The sequence below is a fragment of the Lampris incognitus genome, chromosome 5 (assembly GCF_029633865.1).
Source record: "Lampris incognitus isolate fLamInc1 chromosome 5, fLamInc1.hap2, whole genome shotgun sequence".
Classification (NCBI taxonomy): Eukaryota; Metazoa; Chordata; class Actinopteri; order Lampriformes; family Lampridae; genus Lampris; species Lampris incognitus.
In genome coordinates this window covers 6,591,407-6,614,115 of record NC_079215.1, presented here as the reverse complement: position 1 = coordinate 6,614,115, position 22,709 = coordinate 6,591,407, and positions in this window count along the sequence as shown.

The following is a 22,709-nucleotide window of genomic DNA, read 5'->3' as shown; positions in this document are numbered from 1 at the left end:
CTGCCCCGCTTCCTCATCATGTCAGACTACCCTCGGTGTTTCCTCTTTGGCACAGCTCCGGGCAACGCCGTGGTCCTTGGGCCCACTGCAGCAGACTGGCTCCCCCAGCTGGTCCAATGCCAGCTCTTCCACACGATGACACTAAAATCACAGTCAAAGCTAGGCGAGGCCGCCACCAGACTGCCCTCGGTGTTATTGGAACTGCCGGTCTGCATGAGCTAGCAGTTAGCTTAGCCTGCCTGTTTCCTCTGCGGGCGCAGCTCCGGCCAGGGCTGTGGTCCTTGGGCCCACAGGATGCAGCAGACCAAGCTCCCCCAGCTGATCCAATGCCAGCTCTCCCAGCCAGGCACCTTCGAGACACCTCCCCCCACTCCACATGACGACACTAAAAACACAGTCAAAGCTAGGCGAGGCCGCCACCAGACCACCCTTGGTGTTATCGGAACTGCCGGTCTGCATGGGCTTGCAGTTAGCTTAGCCTGCCCCGCTTCCGCGTCCTGTTAGACCGCCCTCGGCGTTTCCTCTGTGGGTGCATCTCCGTCCAGGGCTGTGGTCCCTGGGCCCACAGGACGCAACACACCCAGCTCTTCCAGCTGATCCAGTGCCAGCTCTCACAGCCATCAAGTATTTCAAAAATAAATACCATCCCTTCCTTATTTTCCTGGGGTACATAATATGTTTGATCAGCTTAGTTGGGGTAGTTAGTTGTGTTCAACATGATTCCGTAGCTTTACATCACCGTTTAATTTGCACAGGTAGCTGTCAAGTGACTCAGATGGTGGACATCACATTTCAAAACACCCCAGGGTAGCAGTCTTGTGTGGTCATTGTACAGTAATGACTCTCATTGTGCGATTGGGTGGGTGGTTTTATGGCCGCTAGCAAGAAATTATGAATCACATGACATGCATTTGTCATGTGACCTGATTAAACTGGCTCAACTTAGCTGCGTATGCAGGATTAAGGCCATAGAGGTGTGTGTGTGTGTGTGAGTGTGTGTGTGTGTGTGTGTGTGTGTGTGTGTGTGTGTGTGTGTGTGTGTGTGTGTGTGTGTGTGTGTGTCTGCCCTGTGTGATGGCCTGGCGGCCTGTCCAGGGTGCCTCCCCGCTTGCCGCCCAATGACTGCTGGGATAGGCTCCAGCATCCTCGCGACCCTGAGAGCAGGATAAGCGGTTCGGATAATGGATGGATGGATGGATCCTCGTCAATTGCCATGATTAGACACAACACAACAACACGTTAAATTTTATTCTGTTCCACAGTCAGGCACTCAACACATTTACAGCCTCTCATAAAATCCACCGTTGTGCAGATAAAGAGAACGTCGTCTCGAATGAAAATGGGTTGGGTTTTTTTTGACCCAATAAAGGTTTATTGCCTTTATAGCGGTAGATGCGTTTGTGCAGATATTGTCACGAGGAAGACGACGCGGAATTCCACTAAGAAAGACCCGGATCCGGAGAGAACGCGCGTGCTGGCCGGAAGCGATTACCCCTGTTTGCTCGGGCGAGGGCGAAGCTCGATGAAGAGCTGCTGGACCTCTTCAGCGCGCGTGGAGAGGGTAGATGTCACGGGGCTGTAAGTCTAAGGCCGCGTCCCTGTTATCTAAAATACAGCTGGAGAAAAAAATCCTGTTCCGTCCCACCTTTCCACCAGAAGAACCCAAGGTTGTGGACGGGGCCTGGGGTGTTCTGATTGTGCCATTTTCTGGGGGATTCAAAAGTCAAGTCAGTTTTACTTGTGTGGCCTGATATCCTAAGTTACAAATGTGCCTCGAGGGGCTTTACAGCAACACAACATCCTGTCCTCAGACCCTCGCATCGGATAAGGAACAACTCCCTAAAAACCCTTTAACAGGGAGAAGCCTCAGGGAGAGCAGCAGAGGAGGGAGCTCTCTCCCAAGACGGCCAGCGTGCGACGGATGCGGCGTTTGCAGAGTTTCCACAACACAACGCTGCAAGAGGATAACACAATTATAAAATATATGAAGAATATGATGAGCGGGATGCCAGAGAAAAAGTAAAAGATGCAAAGACGAGTCGCTACTCGAGGCAAAGCGTTGCGGACCACCCAATCCTTAGGAGGAACCGAACCCCCCCCACCCCCAAGTCAAAGTGGTTCAAACAGCCAAGATCTCCTGACGGCAAACAAACTGACATGTTGTTTCACACCGTCTTTCAGCGAGAGACACATCGTCCCTGGCGACCTGCTGAACCTGCTGTGAAAGCCTGGTCTCTGGGGCTGGATGGCTTCACACGGGCCGAGGCGATGACGGCCTAATGATACACCACTCGGGAGTTGCCCAGCTCCCCCGTGGCTTTCAGGGGTGTCGCTGGATCCCTGAAGGAGCCTATTATACACTCTCTCCTCCAAGAAAAAGAAAAAAAAACCGAGTATATGCTGGTTTATTAAACACGGGAAACCCCACTAAAAATAAGCAGTTTATTCCTTTTTCCCTTGCCAGCAGACGAGTGTACGCCTCTGTTCTGCCTTTTTTCCTGGTGTGTCCCGTTCGGCATGACGGACGCCTGCAGGAGCCGACACACTTATGAGGATCTTTAAGGCGACGAGCTGCTTGAAAATGATATCGTCTTCTTTGCCAGGTGCACCGATGGTGATGAATGATCTGAAGTCCATATTTTGAACGTTTTAGAGTCATTCATGTCTTATTAGACCTAGCAGTGGTGGCCTTCCCTTGATACGACTGGTCTGAAACGTCCGAGGTCTCCTTGATTAGTCGCTCCATATTTGTTAGGGCTGACATGTCGGTGTAGTCTGTCGACGTTCTCGGCGGGCAGGCATGTAGAACCTGATAATGTAATAAAACCCCGATAATGTAATGAATCCCCGATAATGTAATAACCCCCGATAATGTAATGAATCCCCGATAATGCAATAACCCCCGATAATGTAACAAATCCCCCCCTCGATAATGTAATAAATCCCCCCCGATAATGTAATAAAGCACCCCCCCCCGATAATGTAATAAATCCCCCGATGTCATAACCCCGATAATGTGATAAATCCCCGATAATGTAATAACCCCGATAATGTAATAAATCCCCCGATAATGTAATAACCCCCGATAATGTAATAACCCCCCGATAATGTAATAACCCCGATAATGTAATAAATCCCCGATGTCATAACCCCGATAATGTAATAAATCCCCCGATAGTGTAATAACTCTGATAATGTAATAAATCCCCGGTAATGTAATAACCCGATAATGTAATAAATCCCCGATAATGTAATAACCCCGATAATGTAATGAATCCCCGATAAAGTAATAACCCCGATAATGTAATAACCCCGATAATGTAATAATGTAATAAATCCCCGATAATGTAATAACCCCGATAATGTAATAAATCCCCGATAATGTAATAACCCCGATAACGTAATAACCCCGATAATGTAATAAAAAATGCTCTTGAGGCCACTGAAAATGCAATAAAACCTGATAATGTAATAACTTCCTGATAATGTAGTAAAATGATCCAACTGAGAAAAAACGTGTGGAAGTAGCTTGGAGGTCGCTTTGAGGAAGAGTAGAGCATTCATGCACGTCCAACTTTGACCTGTCGGTGGCGCTAGACCTCTCGAGCTTGTGTTGCTTAAACAGTATCACCACTTGAATCCATTTATGGGTGGTCTGCTGTTAAATTATTACAATATTGGGGAATTATTACATTATCAGGACCAGGGAAATGAAGGCTAACCTGATAATGTAATAACGTCCCGTTAATGTAACACATTATTACATTATTGGTAAAAAGTTTATTACATTATTGGGAAATGCACTTTATTACATTATCAGGAAGTTATTACATTATCAGGTTTTATTGCATTTTCAATGGACTCAAGATCAGATTTTTATTACATTATCGGGGTTATTACATTATTGGGAATTTATTACATTATCAGGTTCTACAAGGCACAACTTGTCGTGACCCATCCTAGGTCATGTTTCCCCAGTGTTTCCTGTTTCGTTTTGGTGTTAATGTTTGTCTCTCGTTTCAGATGTCTCTTCCTGTCCTGTGTGATTACCGGTCCCGCCCTGAAGAGTCCCACCTGTGTGTCACTGTGTCTCCCCCCCATGTGTGTGTTTAAACCACGTGTTTGCTCCCTCGTGTTGCCAGTTCTTTACCTCCGTGTGAGCGTTCCAGCATGTAGTTTCTTGTCTTCCCAGTGAGTGTTTTGACCGTTGCCTGTTTTTTTGTGACTCTTGCCTTTTGCATGCCGTTTTTGACACCTCTGCCTGATCTGATTGACTCCCGTGTACTGGCCTTGTTGCCTGATCAAACCTTTTTGGAACTTTTACTCCCTCTGCCAGTCTGCTTTGTGGGTCCGTCGTCATGAGCCTGATAGAACTCGGCATAACTCTAGAAAAGGGGCGAAAAGTAGCTTGTCTACCTGGTTGTCATGCTTCCATTGCTACCAATTCAAACTGGAGCTGATGAATACCAATGACTACTGCAGAGTCATTTGTCCCTGGACTGAATGCCGATTGCAACCCTTCCCACTAACAATAAAAGCCAGGTGTCAGTAGGTTCTTTGTCCAGTGGGAAAGATTACGATATGCTTTAATAATTCGCGTGGGGAAATTTGTCCTCTGCATTTAAACCATCCTAGCCGTGTAGCTAGGAGCAGTGGTTAGCCACTGTGCGGTGCCCAGGGACCAGCTCCAGTTCTTTTTTTCCTATTGCCTCAGTCAGGGGCACAGACAGGAGCATTAACCCTAGCATGTATGTCTTCGATGGTGGCAGGAAACCGGAGCACCCGGCAGAAATCCACGCAGACACGGGGAGAACATGCAAACTCTCCACAAAGGACCTGGGATGGCCTGGGATTCAAACCCAGGACTCTTCTTGCTGTGAGGGAACAGGGCTAATCACTGGGCCACCGTGCTATTTGGGCTTTAGGGGGCCTAGTTGTGCACGGATAGGGGGGAAACCCAGACGCTGTGAAAGAGTATACGTTGCAAACAGGTTTATATTTGGAAAAAAACATTATTTTATAGTTGTTAAAGGAAAAAGACTGGACCCGGATGTAAAGGCTAAACCTGGGATGTGTTCGGAAGTTGACAATACTGTTTGAGTGAGCTGAGGTGTGGCATAGCTTTTGAGTTAGAGTAAAGCAATACTTCAATATTATAGTTAATCCTCTTTCAATGGTATTGTACTACTACTACTACTACTATTTTCGGCTGCTCCCGTTAGGGGGCGCCACAGTGGATCATCCATTTCCATCTCTTCCTGTCCTCTGCGTCTTCTTGTCACACCAGCCACCTGCATGTCCTCCCTCACCACATCCATACACCTCCACTTTGGCTTTCCTCTTCCCTGGCAGCTCCATATTCAGCATCCTTCTCCCAATATACCCAGCATCTCTCCTCCACACATGTCCAAACCATCTCAATCTTGCCTCTCTTGCTTTGTCTCCAAACCGTCCAACCTGAGCTGTCCCTCTAATATACTCGTTCCTAATCCTGTCCTTCTTCATCACTCCCAATGAAAATCTTATCATCTTCAACTCTGCCACCTCCAGCTCCACCTCCTGTCTTTTCATCAGTGCCACTGTCTCCAAACCATACAACATAGCTGGTCTCACAACCATCTTGTAAACCTTCCCTTTAACTCTTGCTGGTACCCTTCTGTCACAAATCACTCCTGACCCTCTTCTCCACCCACTCCACCCTGCCAGCACTCTCTTCTTCACCTCTCTTCTGCACTCCCTGTTACTTTGGACAGTTGACCCCAAGTATTTAAACTCATACGCCTTCGTCACCTCTACTCCTTGCATCCTCACCATTCCATTCTTTCAATGGTATTGTATTGGGATGACATTTTAGACATTGTCGCGTCGTTATGCATAAATAGTAATAATAATAGTAATACTAATAATAATAATTTATTGTATAGTGCTTTTCAAAGTAAAAAAAAACACAAAAGCAATACACGAAAAACACGTGACATAACATTAATCACACATTAAAAGCAATTCTGAAAAAGTGAGTTTTGATTAATGATTTGAACGTGGACAGATCTGTGTAATCTCAGAAGTGTTCAGGGAGGGAGTTCCAGAGGGAGGGGGCAGCTATGGAGAAGGCTCTGTCGCCCCAGCTCTGGTGCTTTGTCTGGTGTGGTGGAGACAGGAGGTTGGCATCAGAGGAGCGAAGGCTGCGGGAAGGAGTATGGTAGTGGAGTAGGTCAGTCAGGTATGAAGGGCCCTGGTTATGGAGGGCTTTGTGAATGAGGAGACAGATTTGAATTGGATCCATTGTCAGACAGGGAGGTTCTGGAAGGCAGGAGTGATGTGGTCACGGAAGTGGGAGTTGGTGAGCAGGAGAGCAGCAGAATTCTGGATATACTGGAGTCTGTTTAGGACTTGGGATGATGAGCTGTAGAGAATACTGTTGCAGTTTTCAATTCCGGATGTGATGAAGGTATGTATCAAAGTTTTGGCAGCAGAGAAGGAGAGTGATGGGTGGAGACAAGCTATAGTATTAGGTGGAAAAGGGCAGTTCTGGTGATTTGATTGATGTGGTGTTCAAATGAGAGGTTACTGTCAAAAATGATTCCGTGATTACGGATGTGTGGGGAGGGAGAGTGGAGTTATCGATGGTGAGGCAGAAATGACAAGTGGTTTTGGAAAGGGATTTGGGACCGAGGATCATGTCAGATTTATCAAAATTTAGTTTGAGGAGGTTGGCTTTCATCCATGATTTAATCTTAGTGATGTAGTTGGTCAGACAGGAGTAAATTGTAGTGGCAATGGATTTAGTGGAGATGTAGAGCTGGACGTCATTGGCGTAACAGTTGAAGTTGAGACCATGACAATGTATAACGTTACCAAGGAGGAGCATGTTAAGGATGAACAGGAGAGGGCCAAGCACCAAACCCTGGGGGACGCCTTGGGACATAGAAGTGGTGAACAAAGGGCGGTTGTTGATGCTGATGAACTGTTGTCTGTCTGTGAGATATGACTTTAGCCAGGAGAGGCCATTACCTGTGGTGTTGAGGGAGGATTCAAGGCGGGACAGAAGAATGATATGGTTGATGGTGTCAAAAGCTTCAGTGAGGTTGAGGAGGATGAAAATGCTGAGGTGGCCAGATTCTGAGGAAAGGAGGAGGTCCTTGGTGACTTTGAGGAGGGCTGTTTCTGTGCCGTGCTGTGCTGTGCTGTGCTGTGCTGTGAGCAGAAACCAGATTGAAATGGTTCGAACAGGTCATTGGAGATGAAGTGAGCTTTGCATTGGGAATTGACAACACATTCCAGTATTTTTGAAAGAAAGGGGAGATTGGAGATAGGCTGGAAGTTGGTCATGGTATCAGGTTTTTTTACAGGTTTTTTTTTTTTCTTTTGAGGATGGGGGTGACAGCAGCCAGTTTACGTGTATGAGGGACTGAACCAGAGCTGAAGGCGGAGTTAAATTCCCCATGAAATCAAAATAGAGATTTAAGTTTTGTTATCATATGTTTTGCACTGATCATCACCTATACTCCCGTATCAGCCAACAATGATTAAAAAAAGTCGTTTTGTAGGTATTCTTACTGGTATTTTAGAGTTTGTCATTTCCTGGAAAATGATAATAAAACATTGATAACTCATCCTGCACTCGGGAGCATATACTAATTTTGCATCCAATGAAACACTTTCTTGAATTTTTATGTCCCTCCCCCATGATTGTAAATTCTGCCAGTTGCCGACCAGTGCACAGGACCTATGGCCTAACTAGCAGTTATGGGTGGTTGCTGTGTTTTGGTTGTGCTAACTCTCCGGTGGGTCGCCTCGGTTGGGGAGATTGGCGAGAAGGGCCCAGCGCACATCTAGATTCATTACTATGCACCACTGTACCCATTCCCCTCCACCGGCCGACTTTCTGGCATGGCATCGGACACTGTCTCACAGGGCCCCCTTCTGTCTGCAGTGCATTCAGCTGTATTGGCTACTGTAAATGCCAATTAATATCTATGACAAGTCCTTCACTAGCTTCCTGTTTTTACAGGAAACATGTTAATATGGGGAATCAAATCGCACTCTGTTAGCCATTTCATGGGGTCTTTAATGATTTCTGTGATGAGTGAGGAGATAGCTGGGAGGCCGTCCGTAACAGGAATAGGAAGGGATCTACCATAAAGTTGGACAGCTCCATTGGGGACAGAGGGAAGAACTTTGACAGGAGCTGAGTGGTAAAATGGGTAAAAAGTTTGCTTATTGTGGAAAAGAGCCTTGGGGTTGGTGGAGCCAGAGTGTATAAGGTGTGAATAGTAGATGCACCGGGCTGAGATGAGGGTGTCTTTGTATTGTTGAAGGTAGTCTGTGTAAGCTTGGAGATGCACTGTCAAACCAATTTTCTTGGAGAGTGTTTCGAGTTGGTGCTCATGGGATTCCATTTGGTGAATGAGACGGTTTTGGTTTTAATGCAGGCCAGCTGATCAAGACAGGAGGAGAGTGAGTCATTATAATAATTGAAAGATTGTATGGATTATCAGACAGCGGGGGAGGAGCGACAAACATTTTCCTTGCAAGAGAGACAGTAAAAGCTGAGGGGGAGATACATTTGGGATTTGTGAAGGATATTATGCATTTGACTTTTGGGAAGGGGATAGGGATGTCAATGTCCATGGCGATTGTCAGGTGGTCAGAGAAACTGAGGTTGATGCTGGAGGGTTGATGTATTGTGAGACCAGGGGAGCAGACCAAATCCACGTTGACATGTTGTGTGAAGTTGAAGCACTGTAACAGTTCCAGGAAGTGTCATCAATGTGGATATTAAAATCACCCATGGGGGGGGGGCAGAAGGTGAGATGGCACACAGTCAAGTCAAGTCAAGTCAATTTTATTTGTATAGCACAATATCACAAATTACACATTTGCCTCAAGGGGCTTTACAGCAACACAACACCCTCTCCTTAGATCCTCGCATCGGATGAGGAACAACTCCCTAGAAAAAAACCCAAAAAACAGAGAAAAAATAGGGAGAAACCTCCTATTTTTAGGGAAATTGAAATAGAAAAGTAGAAATAGAAATAGATAAATAAAAAAGTAATAAATAAATAAATAAATAACATGGCTTTGTGATAGGTTGTGGGGACTGAGATTGGACTGATGCACGTGTCGTTTGTTGTGGTGACGGTGAGGATAGGGATGTCTGTTGGTAATACGGTCAGGAATGGGAAGAGGTCAAACAGCAGTGTGATCATACCACAAGGGGGAGCCGGTGTGAGCAAAGGATGTGATAGTCACTGTTGTGGGCAAAGGGAAAGAAGAGGGTTCAGGTAGACACGTGTGATGCAAATAGTTAACCACATGTGGAGGACAGAACAGCATGCCGCAAATTAGCAGGAAGCATGCCACTAGCTAGCATGTTCACGTGAAGAAAGTCTCTTCTATACAGAGAGGAGCTCTCCCAGAACGAGTCAAAGTTGTGAATAATACCAATGCTGTGGGCTATACTCACGGACCGGAGCCAGGTATGAAGGCTGAGAATTCTGCTAAAACGCCCCACAGTGGTGGGAATTAGAACAGAAATAAATGTGGTTTTTCCACAACTGTTGAGGAGATAAAATAGATGGATAAAATCACCTTTTGTCAGCTCGGACTGCTAAGGGGCAGTGTCAATGTAGCCAACATGGACTATGACTCTCACAACTGTTGGAAATGAATCGAGGAGTCCTGGAAGTTTCTCCAGGATGTCAGGAGTTGTGGCTGCAGGAAAGCAGTGGGTGATCGTATTTACAAAACAGATGTTTCAGACTATGGAGTCCCCAAGGTAGTTGGGGGGGGGGGGTGCTGATTGACAATGCTGCCAGGGACTGTCTTGGGAGGGGATGATGTTGTTGGCCTGAGGAAGCGCTATTGGGACTGGGAGTGACCAACCTGTCTGAATGCCAGAGAGGACGGTGCAGGGGGACCCATGCAGGGGGACCCGTGGTGGCAGTGGCAGCGGAAGGTGCGTCAGCCACCACAGCAGCCAGGGAAGCCATTGCAGCAGGAGTAGTCCTAGCTGGAGCAGGGACCAGTTCTATGTGGGAAGGGGCAACATCGGCCACGAGAACAGCATCGGCCAAGGGAGCATCCCATGGCACCAGCCACTAGCACGGTAAAACGATGTGAGAGGTTTACCCGCAGAGGCAAGGCGACTTGGGGTCCTTTCGTCTTGCCACGTCTGACTACCACCTCCGACCCAGGAGTCTGTGGGCTGGGAGTGGAGCAGGAGGAGGGCCAGCAATGTGATGATGGGTCCCAGAGGAGGGTGTCGGAGATGGCTGAGTTCATCTGGACTGTGAGGCTGCATTGTCAGTAAGATCAGATAAAAGAGTCCTTTTTTCACAGTTCATCTGAGAGCCATCAGATATCCTCCTTGAGGTTAGTCATGTCAGCTGTTGCTTTTAGGCAGTCCTCACAAAGCATAGTAATATTACACCAGTTGATAGATGTTCACAAAAAAGAAAGTTAACTCTGTTAGCCAATAGCTTTGTCAGCTGGGGCTTGAGTTCTCACCAAGAGTGCAGGCAATCAGTGCAACAATTGATGATTGGGTAAAAGTCCATAAAATTGGAAAACCATAAAATCAATCAGAAATAATCTAAATGACATTTTTTTGTTTTTAACAACAATTTATTCCCCAAATTTTCTCATGAAATGAAGTCTGAAATGTTTGAAGGGAGTCTTATTTCAAAGCTAGTTTTGACTTGATATTAAACATTACCAAACAGTTCAGGGTAATGAACCTCAGCTGGGTTCATAAATATGATATTTTTGCATTTGTTAGCAGATATTGTGATATATATTGAGATTGTGTAACATTCCTTCTGAGAATCGTGATAATATTTTCTATACCGCCCATCACAGGTTTAAGTGCAGTGTCCCGGACTGCCGTCTAACCTAGATTTGATTTGAAATGCTTCACTGCTTCTTTTTAAATATCTGATTTAATGAATAGTAACCGAAACATTTATTTTCCCCCTTTGTATTCAGACAATATTTCCAAAATATTACTGTAGGTTACCTCATTTAGTGACATTAGCATCTACCTCAGTGACTACATCATTCTATTTCAGCCCCCCTCCCCTTCCTGCTGCCTGTTCAGAAACAACAAAAATATAACTTATCAGTGAAATTCCTCCATTGGCTCTTCAATTTGTTTGTCCAGCAGCCCCCGGCAGTCGTCGTTTCCACGGCGCAGGGCCTCTGCTGAGACAGGGTTCGGGCTCTGCGTACAGACACACACACAACTCTCACTCTTCAGTTTAACATAGGAGAAGAAATAAATGCAACATAATGACAGCAGGGAGAGACAGAGATGCACTTCCTCCTAAACTGTGAGAAATTCCACAACACAAGAGGAAAATACCAGGAGAATTTTGAAAACCAGATTCCGAATGTTCTATTCCTGAACGAGAAACAGCAATGGCCACTCATTTTAGAAGGTCAAAGGTCACACCTTGTGTCATAATATGTGTCAGAATGCCATAGCCTAAGGGTCAGTGAGCTACCAAAACACTGTCAATTACTGTTCCAATTACTGTCAATTACTGTTCCAACACTACTCTATATTTCTACCAGGTCTACTTATTCCTTTTCCCCTTTATTTAATTTTTTTATTTAATTTTTAATACTTTATTACCTGTTTCACTGTCACGTGCTTTGGCAGCATTGTAATGTACACTCACTGGCCACTTTATTAGGTACACCTTGCTAGTACCGGGTTGGACCCCCTTTTGCCTTCAGAACTGCCTTAATCCTTCGTGGCATAGGTTCAACAAGGTACTGGAAACATTCCTCAGAGAGTTTGGTCCATATTGACATGATAGCATCACGCAGTTGCTGCAGATTTGTCGGCTGCACATCCATGATGCGAATCTCCCGGTCCACCACATCCCAAAGGTGCTCTATTGGATTGAGATCTGGTGACTGTGGAGGCCATTTGAGTACAGTGAACTCATTGTCATGTTCAAGAAACCAGTCTGAGATGATTCGAGCTTTATGACATGGCGCGTTATCCTGCTGGAAGTAGCCATCAGAAGATGGGAACACTGTGGTCATAAAGGGATGGACGTGGTCAGCAACAATACTCAGGTAGGCTGTGGCGTTGACACGATGCTCAATTGGTACTAAGGGGCCCAAAGTGTGCCAAGAAAATATCCCCCACACCATTACACCACCACCACCAGCCTGAACCGTTGATACAAGGCAGGATGGATCCATGCTTTCATGTCGTTGACGCCAAATTCTGACCCTACCATCCGAATGTCGCAGCAGAAATCGAGACTCATCAGACCAGGCAACGTTTTTCCGATCTTCTATTGTCCAATTTTGGTGAGCCTGTGCGAATTGTAGCCTCAGTTTCCTGTTCTTAGCTGACAGGAGTGGCACCCGGTGTGGTCTTCTGCTGCTGTAGCCCATCTGCCTCAAGGCTCGACGTGTTGTGCGTTCAGAGATGCTCTTCTGCATACCTCGGTTGTAATGAGTGGTTATTTGAGTTACTGTTGCCTTTCTATCAGCTCGAACCAGTCTGGCCATTCTCCTCCGACCTCTGGCATCAACAAGGCATTTTCGCCCACAGAACTGCCGCTCACTGGATATTTTCTCTTTTTCGGACCATTCTCTGTAAACCCTAGAGATGGTTGTGCGTGAAAATCCCAGTAGATCAGCAGTTTCTGAAATACTCAGACCAGCCCGTCTGGCACCAACAACCATGCCACGTTCAAAGTCACTTAAATCACCTTTCTTCCCCATTCTGATGCTCGGTTTGAACTGCAGCAGATCGTCTTGACCATGTCTACATGCCTAAATGCATTGAGTTGCTGCCATGTGATTGGCTGATTAGAAATTTGCGTTAACGAGCAGTTGGACGGGTCTGCCTAATAAAGTGGCCGGTGAGCGTATACAGTCATGCCAATAAAGCATCATTGAATTGAATTGAACTGGGGGGGGGGGAACAGAGAGGGGGAGCGAGAGAGCAAGAGAGAAACAGAGGAGGGAGAGAGAGAGTGAGAGAGAGCGAGAGAGAGAGAAACAGAGGGGGAGCGAGAGAGCAAGACAGAAACAGGAGGGAGAGAGAGGGGAGAGAGCGAGAGAAACAGAGGAGGGAGGGAGAGAGAGAAACAGGGGAGGGAGAGAGAGAGAGAAACAGAGGCGGGAGGGAGAGAGAGAAACAGAGGAGGGAGGGAGAGAGAGAAACAGAGGAGGGAGGGAGAGAGAGAAACAGGGGAGGGAGAGAGAGAGAAACAGAGGAGGGAGGGAGAGAGAGAAACAGAGGAGGGAGGGAGAGAGAGAAACAGGGGAGGGAGAGAGAGGATTGCAGCAGCCAGATACAGATGGGGGGAACGAGAGAGCAAGAGAGAAACAGAGGAGGGGGGGAGAGAGAGAAACAGGGGAGGGAGGGAGAGAGAGGGAGAGGATTGCAGCAGCCAGATACAGATGGGGGGGGGGGAGACGAGAAGAGAGTGACAGAAGACATAAGGACAGATGGTGCTAAGTGAGGGGTGTCAGCACCCCAGTAGCGCTGTAGCACCTCCAATTAACTGTCACATACCAAGTGCTGACTCGGTGGGAGGCAGGGGGAAGCGGAATGTAGGGGGGGGGGGGAGAAAGGAAGACATCCAGGGAAGTTATGAAAGGTCAGACCACGATGAGTTCCCTTCAAGGGGGAGGTCAGAGTCAAGTGCTCACTTTCATCGTCCCAGCTCTGTGTAATGCTGGAGGTCAGCGGTGTGGTATTACTCCCCCGCCTCTCTCTCTCTCTCTCTCTCTCTCTCTCTCTCACCCCTACCTACCTACCTACCTACCACGGAGAAACGTCCCCCCGACCACGTCCTCACACTTCCTCCAGCTGCTCTGAAGTGCAGCCCCACACTGGGGGCGTGTGCACGGGAGCTTTTCACACCTTTGTTGTGTAACAAAGTAAGCACGTTGATTTAATACACACACACACACAAAAGCGACCCTCCCCCCAAACAAGCCGGAGGTAACACGGGGATTCGAACCGGCGATTCCCGTGGTGGTAGGCAACGGAATAGCCCGCTACGCCACCCGGAAGGGCTTGTTCATGCCAGTCCTCACGGCTTCTTACTGGACGCTTTGCACATGCGCAAACGGTCAAACATCAGATGGCTGCAGTTTTCCATAATGAAACCTGCTCCGTGCGTCCGGGTGGCGCAGCGGTCTATTCCGTTGCCTGCCAACACGGGGATCGCAGGTTCGAATCCCCGTGTTACCTCCGGCTCGGTTGGGCGTCTCTACAGACGCAGTTGGCCGCGTCCGCGGTGTCGTTTCCTGGGCCCGTCTACAGTGGTGCACAGGCGGCTGAACCGGAAGCTGTACGTGGTGGCGTGTTACACCGGTTCCTAACTGGACGACATGCTAATGAGCGACCATCAGACTGTTTGGGCTTTTCCCAGTGAGGATGCGCTAACCCAGTGTTTCTCAACCCAGTCCTCAAGGACCCCCTATCCTGCAGGCTTTCATTGTAACCCTGCATAGGTAGCCCTGCTTGTACTTACTCGACCAATCATCTCGCAGCACTTAATTATGCAAGGTGTGCAACAGCTGACAAAAGTCATTGCTGATTGGTTGAATAACTATAAACATGTACCTGTTCAGGGTTGCAAAGAAAATATGCAGGATAGGGGGTCCTTGAGGACTGGGTTGAGAAACACTGCTCTAATGTGATTGGACAATTCTCGTGGCTGTCAATCACCCACCGTCTACGAACCCTGATAAACTCTATTGGCTACATTGTCCTTCTTAATAACTGTGACTGTGTGGACATTAAAGCAGCTGTCAGGTGTGCTGCGCCAAGGTAACCCCCCCCCCCAAATATTTTTAGCAGCAGCCGCCACTGCAGCCAAAACAAGACTATTTCTTGGGTCCACATTGGATCGTTGGGAGTAAAGTAAAAGATGATTTGGTGGATAAAAAGTCATCTGGAACTTCCTCACTTTCTTCTGGGCAGTTAATATCTACTTAACTTGCTTATTTTATGTCTACATTAACAGACTGTAACGTGCATGGATAAGAAGACACGCTGGCCGCTGGCTGGCGAGTCTGACCCTTTAGTCTAGCGGTTAGCGATGCCTCCTGCGGTGCGGGCGCTACGGGTTCGCGTCCCGGCCGCGGCAGTTCCTGCGGTTGCGTTGTCCCCCCGAATCCTCTACAATACAGTACGTTCAAGGCTCAGCGTTTTCGGTTTTTACTTTTCAAAGCCATCCGGCATGCCGAATTTCGCCACAAGAGGACGCTGTTACACAACCTCACATGAACAGGAACAACCTTTGGCTCCGCGGAAACATAAAATCCGGGTGAAAATCAGTTTAAGCCGATCTGCTCCTTTTAAAAAATCGGGGTATTTTCCGGTGAAAATGGGTGAAAACCGGAAACGCGGAGCCTTGGTTCCATTAGATTCTCTCATTTATAAATCATAGTGGTGCGGTGAACAGGACACATAACAACCATTATGATTTTTTTGTGTCCTTTTTAGAAAAGAATTGGGTTTTTTTTCAAACATATTTAACATCCCCCCCCCCCTTGCAACAAAGAAATTAAACGTGTTTCCGTCAAACTCATGATATTTAAAAAATGCATTTCCGGTCATCGTCTGCAAAGTCTTTCTAAATGCCAAATCATTCTTCACTTATAGAGACAATGAAAAGAATATGCTAATATCCTGCACCCTCCAGCTCCTTGTGTCCTCTACTGGTTAAGGAGTAATTACCATATCATTTTGGTTACATTATTACACGACTGTTAAATCCACTTCATTAATTCCTGTACAGCAAATCCACTTACAGCTCCATTCATAATGTGTTAGGATGACGTCTCTCCCGTCGCAGCCATTTTGAAAATGTCGGTCAGGGTCTAGCCGTGATGAGATGCCTTGGTTTAAAGATGTAACAGAATCCTCCCGGAAGAGAAGCAGAAATAAAAAGTAAAAGGGCGACGTGTGTTCATCCGGATGCGTCCTCATTGCTGTGCAGAGAGTAAACTGAACCTAAATCAGTAGCAATCCTCTAGGGGGCGACGTGGAGCGGAGGCATGAAAATGATCAATGCAAGCTTAAAACACATTACGTAACAGCTCACGGTGGGCTGCCAAGGCCATCAGGGCCTTCTCTGCTGGCCCTGTCAACATGGAAGTCCTGATGTGGTTTTCATAGCTGAAGTGACGTGCGCCTGACACGTGTCTGAATTCAGTGACTTGTTTTCTCGTGGGGCTGCGCGGGCGTTTCCTGCGTCATCTGAACGCACCACGGCTCCTTGGACCATCACTAGTTTGCATTGCTAGCAAAAAAAAAGAAGTTTGTATTGCTAGCTGCAGCGCCCCCTAGTGGTGGGTGCACCACCAACCCCCCCCCCCGCGCCCAGTAGTGGCAGGTGGCTGTGTAACATCTAGACCCAACATTATGCCTAACTTTTTCTAACGTACAAATGAGATAAAATGAAACATACCTTTATTATAAACAGTGGGCTAGGGCCGTACAGTACAGTACGATACAAACAACTTTACGGATCCCGCAAGGGGCCATTTTGTTTGGAGTGGCTTGTGAACACAAAACCCAGTAACATGCAAACAAACAAATAAATAATAACGCCCCAGGGAGCTAAAAGTGGAATAAAATCTAAACAATCTATAATGTAAAACATATACTGTACATTTTTGATAGTAAAATCAGTAAACACTCCAAATCTGCTACACACACACGCCTTACAAACAAAACGATGACGTCATACTGTAGCGACTGGGGGGAGGCGGTCGCTCTGACTGTCGGCGGTTCTGCGCTGGGGAAGCGCAATGGCTGATGGGACTGTAGAGCGTTTGACTGAAGGATCGTACTGTTTGTCCACCACGAGCCACCGTACTCCTAGGTATATGTGCGTGCGTGCGTGCGTGTGTGCGTGTGTGTGTATTGATGCGTTCTGTGATCTACTAGTTCGTCCTTATCAGGCGGACTAAGCAAGATTGCCGGTCTCATGTGAAAACGCTTTTTGGTGTTGATAAACCACCCGTTTGGGTACAAGCAGGGGCGGATCTACAGGGTGGCAGCTGCCACCTCTGGGACACAGTCTTGCCACCCCAGGAAAACATCTCTAGATCCACCACTGGGTACAAGTCAGTGTGATCATTGACTCACACACACAACAGGACGAACATCTACAGGGACTGTTACTGTCAGCTCTAAAATGGCGGCGTTCATGTTGTGGTTATTCTTCTGTTGTTGTTTTGGGCTTTCGACTCAGACTAAGTAGGAGATCGTTTGCTGACTGGCTGACTGTAGGACCGTGGCTGGTGTCGCCACTTGGAACACGGGGTTGTTACGTTGTTGCCAGTTCTGGTCCGTTCTGGCCGGTGCGAGTAAAAGAGCTCTCCCGGGGTCGTGCGGGGTATCAAAAGAGATCTCTGCCTCTGGACTCGTTCCTCCACGCCGGCTCGCCACGACACCTTCCGCTTTAGTCGCCCCCCCCCCCAAACCATCTTCCCGCGCGCCTGATTGCTAAGCCTTTCGTTCAAGCCCGAAGCTGCAAACTGATTACAACTTTGAGTGACCGCATCATCAGCCAATTAAATGTCGAGGTGTAGGGACAGAACGCCCCGGAACTGTCCTGTGACGTATCAGTGCTCGCTAGCCCCGGTGTCGTCATCAACTTTGAGCCTTCTACTTTTGTTGGTTGTTTTTGCGAGTCTGATAGGCTTGTCTGCATGTTTTACACGTTTTCTCCCAAACGGAGTAAATTACCGGATGGATTTTGCGAGAGAAAGCTGCCACCAGTCTCTCAGGTGAGGTGGAACTTCAACTCCAGGTTGGTTGTGCATATTTTCTTATTGAATTGAAGGCGGCGCACTGACGATATTGTAGCGAATTCGGGGGGGGGGGGGCAACCACACGAACCGCCGCAGCCGGGACGCGATCCCGTATCTCATCGCTGACCGCTCGACTAAAGGGTCCGACCCGTTAGTCAAGGGCCAACGTGTCTACGTTCCATGCGCGTTACAATATTGTGGCTATGCTTTGTTGAATTTGTTGAAGTTACGCGGGTGACGGGTGAAATCGACATCAGCTGTGGGAACGTGTTTATTATTTCGCCAGGCGGTAGCCCGGAAGGAATTGTACGTTTGGTCGGGCGTGTCTCTCTGCGGCCAACCTCGCAAACTACCGGGCCCATCAGCCTCAGGGCCTGGATAGACTCCAGACCGGGCCCATCAGCCTCAGGGCCTGGATAGACTCCAGACCGGGCCCATCAGCCTCAGGGCCTGGATAGACTCCAGACCGGGCCCATCAGCCTCAGGGCCTGGATAGACTCCAGACCGGGCCCATCAGCCTCAGGGCCTGGATAGACTCCAGACCGGGCCCATCAGCCTCAGGGCCCGGACAGACTCCAGACCGGGCCCATCAGCCTCAGGGCCTGGACAGACTCCAGACCGGGCCCATCAGCCTCAGGGCCCGGACAGAGTCCAGACCGGGCCCATCAGCCTCAGGGCCTGGATAGACTCCAGACCGGGCCCATCAGCCTCAGGGCCTGGACAGACTCCAGACTGGGCCCATCAATCTTAGGGCCTGGACAGACTCCAGACCGGGCCCATTAGCCTCAGGGCCCGGACAGACTCCAGACCGGGCCCATCAGCCTCGGGCCCGGACAGACTCCAGACCGGGCCCATCAGCCTCGGGGCCTGGACAGACTCCAGACCGGGCCCATTAGCCTCAGGGCCTGGACAGACTCCAGACCGGGCCCATCAGCCTCGGGGCCTGGACAGACTCCCCAGCGGACAGCCGCGGACTCCGCGAACGCGCAGTACTTCTGTTTACACTACTTACTGGAGTCCGCTTCGCACATGCGCAGTAGATCGGCGTTACGTATTTCCGGGCAAAATGGCGACATGCACCCAAGAAGAAGACGAGCTGCTTTGTTTGTTGTGTTTAGCACAATCGGCACACACCTTCTTTCCCCGAAGTCTTGGCAATTTCCTTCCACGAATTTGTGCACATCTGTAGCGTTTTAATGACGAATTATAAAGATGAGGGCGTACGTATTATATCAGGGAAAGTGACCTCTTGAATAGTTATGAAGACGGGGGGGGGGCTGCATGCCAGTGGGTTTGACATTATGAATGGTGTGGTCAAACGGAAGTGGCTGAAAGCCTTTGCCGTGGAGGAGACCGTGTGTTGGCCTGCCCTTCCTAATGCAGTCTTTAACAAGCTGGGAGGGGTTGCTTTTCTGTTGAACTGCCCAACACACCGCTACGTTTACCCGCCTTTCATAGACAAGTGTTGCAATATTGGAAACTGGTGTTTAAACACAACTTTACCCCCCACGAGGTTCCAGTTGGGAATAACAGATGTGTCCTGTTTAAGGGGAAATCTGTGTTTTTGGAAGAGTGGTGGAAGAAGGGTATTTGTTGCATTACACACATCATGGATGACAGAGGCAGTCTACTGAATTGTAACGAGTTGTGTTTGAAATATAGTTTATCCTCCTCTGGAAAGGTCTATGACATGGTAGCAGGTGCGATCCCTATACAGCTCAAGATGATGGTCTCACAGTGTCTTATCTACTCCTCTGTCAGCACCACACTTCGCCCCTTCATGATTGACAGCTTAAAATTTGTCGACAGAACCTGCAATAATCTCTTTATCGGAAACTCTCTGTTGAGGATATGCTATCCTGACCCTTTAAGAAGGAATTATATTTTAGACATGTGCTCAAATGTGAATGCCCATACAATTGGAAAAAGATACATTTCATCCCCTATCCCCCCAAAGCCAAAGAGGTTCACTTCAAGATAATTAATGATATTTACCCCTCCAGTGAATTTATAAGTTTAAACTTTAATGTAGACTGTAATTTCTGCCAATTCTGCAAGACAGACAGAATCGACAGATCATTTATTTTTCCACTGTAACTTTACTTATTAGTGTTGGTATAATTTGTATGTATGGATGAAGTCGAGCATTAGTGCTCTACCGCCATTTCTACTAGCGAGTGTCAAATTGGGAATGTTTATGGAAGATAGAAATATAGAATTCTCGTTGAATAATGTGATTATTTTGGCAAAAATATTTCATACACAAATGTAAATATTGCAAAACGCAACCCTGTTCAGCAGCATTTAAAACCGAATTAGTAACTTTGTCCTAATCTCTAAAATGTATGAAAAACAGAAATGTCCAAAAATTATTCTTTGCATTTGAACAATTTAATGTAATTTAACCCCTGGAATATTGCATTGTCCTATATTATTTTATTTTATCTCTTTTTAATTTTCCTTTTCTGTTTCCTTGTTTTGTTCTCATTTTCTTGGACGTGTTTGATGTTCTGTTCTTAGCTACTCTGTTGTGTTACAGTATACTGGCTTTGCTGATGTGTTTGTATATTTTAAGTCTTGATTTTAAAAAAAAGTCGGCGTACGTTTGTTTACCAGCGCATGCGCAGTTGCGCCCTCGTCTGCGCGGACCATGGTTGTATTATAGTAGCGCTGGATACCGGATCCAAAATGGCGCCTGTTCATTCCTATGAGAATTGCTCCCGTGGCGCATACGCCGAAAAAAGTTTCTGGCTTCCGGGTTACTTCCGGGTACATGGGGCCCACTCGCGTTATTTTGGATCCCACTGCTTTTCTGGGCAAGACTAGGAAGACCCGCCCCTACTCTATCTCTGATTGGCTAACCCCATCCCTAACCTTAGCCAACCTAACCAACGGAGGCGACGAGTACAAGCCAATCAGAGGCAGAGTTCGCGGAAAACGGGTACGAGTACTGGCCAATCAGAGACAGAGTGCCCAGAAAAGCAGTGGGTTTCATAATAACGTAGCCCACTCACGTGATTTTTTCGCACCCGTTTTCCGCAAGAACGCGCCTCCGTCATAGCAACGCCGCACCCGTTATTATTTTTCCCACCTGGAGTCCGGGAAGACCCGCCCCTACTCTATCTCTGATTAGCTAACCCTAACCTTAACCAACCTGACCAACGGAGGCAACGAGTACTAGCCAATCAGAGGCAGAGTTCCCGGAAAACGGGTACGAAAAAAACCCACGCGGCCCACTCGCATCACGCCTCCAGGCTATGAGAGCGAGCTAACCGCGTTCGGGATCCGGCGTTGCGTGCTCGTGACTGCATAATAAGACTAATACGGGATTGGGGGACTTGAAACCATGACGCTGTTTATACTGTAACCGGTTATTTTGTTGCCCGGTGCGGGATTCGACACGGGGTGTACTGCACCACAAGGCGACATCGCTAACCGCTCGGCTAAAGGGTCAGACCCGTTATCGAGGGGCTAACGTGTCTTATTAGTAGGTTACAGTCTTCACCCTTCCCGGAAGCGCGCCCCCGCGCTTTGTTATTCCCGCGCTCCGAAGAGACTTCTGAGGATCTGCACACTTCCGGGTCCCACCGTTGTGACCGGTTATTTTGTTGCCCGGTGCGGGATTCGATACGAGGTGTACTGCACCACAAGGCGACATCACTGACCGCTCGGCTAAAGGGTCAGACCCATTAGTAGTTTACAATACCAACGGCGAAAACAATTACGTTCAAAACAAAGTCTAACAAGTGACCAATAAACGCAACGCAAAACCACAAACTCAAAATATCTCGACGAGTGAAAGAGACGCTCAGTTTTGTGTCAGTTATCCACCTTCTCCTCGGATTTGTGTTCATCCGAGCAGCGTTTGTGTAACCTAGCAGAGATCCGCGCTCCCGAGAAACAACATGACCGCGCGCAGAGGGCTCGTACACGGCCGTGACGTCATGCAGAGAAAAATAAAATATTTTTCTGGACTTTGGAAAAAAAAAGTGAAACGGTTAAAACCCCGTGGCTCAAAACCACAATACAGAGTAATAGTTGAGCATGATTATAGCTGCAGGTGTCCTGTCAACAGTTTTACAGGCGTCTCTTTGCAATGGCGGTCTATGGGGATTTTGGGGCCACAGCGCCAGTAATGAGAGACGACATCAACGCCAGTATTGGTTGTGGTTGCTATAGTTACCAAGCCTCCCTTCCGGTCTGTCTCTGTTGTTCTTCCGGTTTTAACTAAATGGCTGCTGCCGCACGTTTCCGTCTGCGTTGTGTGATTCATTGACGTCGTCTCTCATCACCGGCGCAGGGGATATTTGGCTGCAATACCGCGAGTGACCACGGGGGGCGAATTGTCAGCAAGGCTGAGCGGCGGCGCCGTATACACCCTCCGATGACGACATTTACGTCACGCGGACCCTGGCGTACTCGGAAAGTGTGGCGCTTTACATGTTTTGTGCGCAGGCGCGACTGCATGACGAGGGAGCTCGTGTGGTTGCGGCGATTAAGAACCTTTGGGAAACGTTTGTTCTCGCTGATCGCCGCTCCCTCTCTTTAGTCACTCGACCCACCCTGCGCCCTGATTGGTCAGTTTTATACGGCTGCGGGTTGGAAGGAAACGAGACGTGGATCCCTGCTGGAGGTCCGGAGGAACCGCAGGCAGGAACCAAAAACAACTGGCTTTATTCACCAAACCGCCGCTTTTCTTTCACTGACGTCATGGTATGTCGTCATATGCCTTCGTTAGGAACTGCGTTACCCAGAATCCCAGGCGTTACGTTGCTAGTGTAAACTACTAATAAGACACGTTTAACCTGACTTAAGCTAACCTTAAGCTAACTGTCTTGCAGTGAGCGAAGAAATGTACAGCATCACTTCAAACTTTGATGCCTCTCGGGGTGCTGATGCTG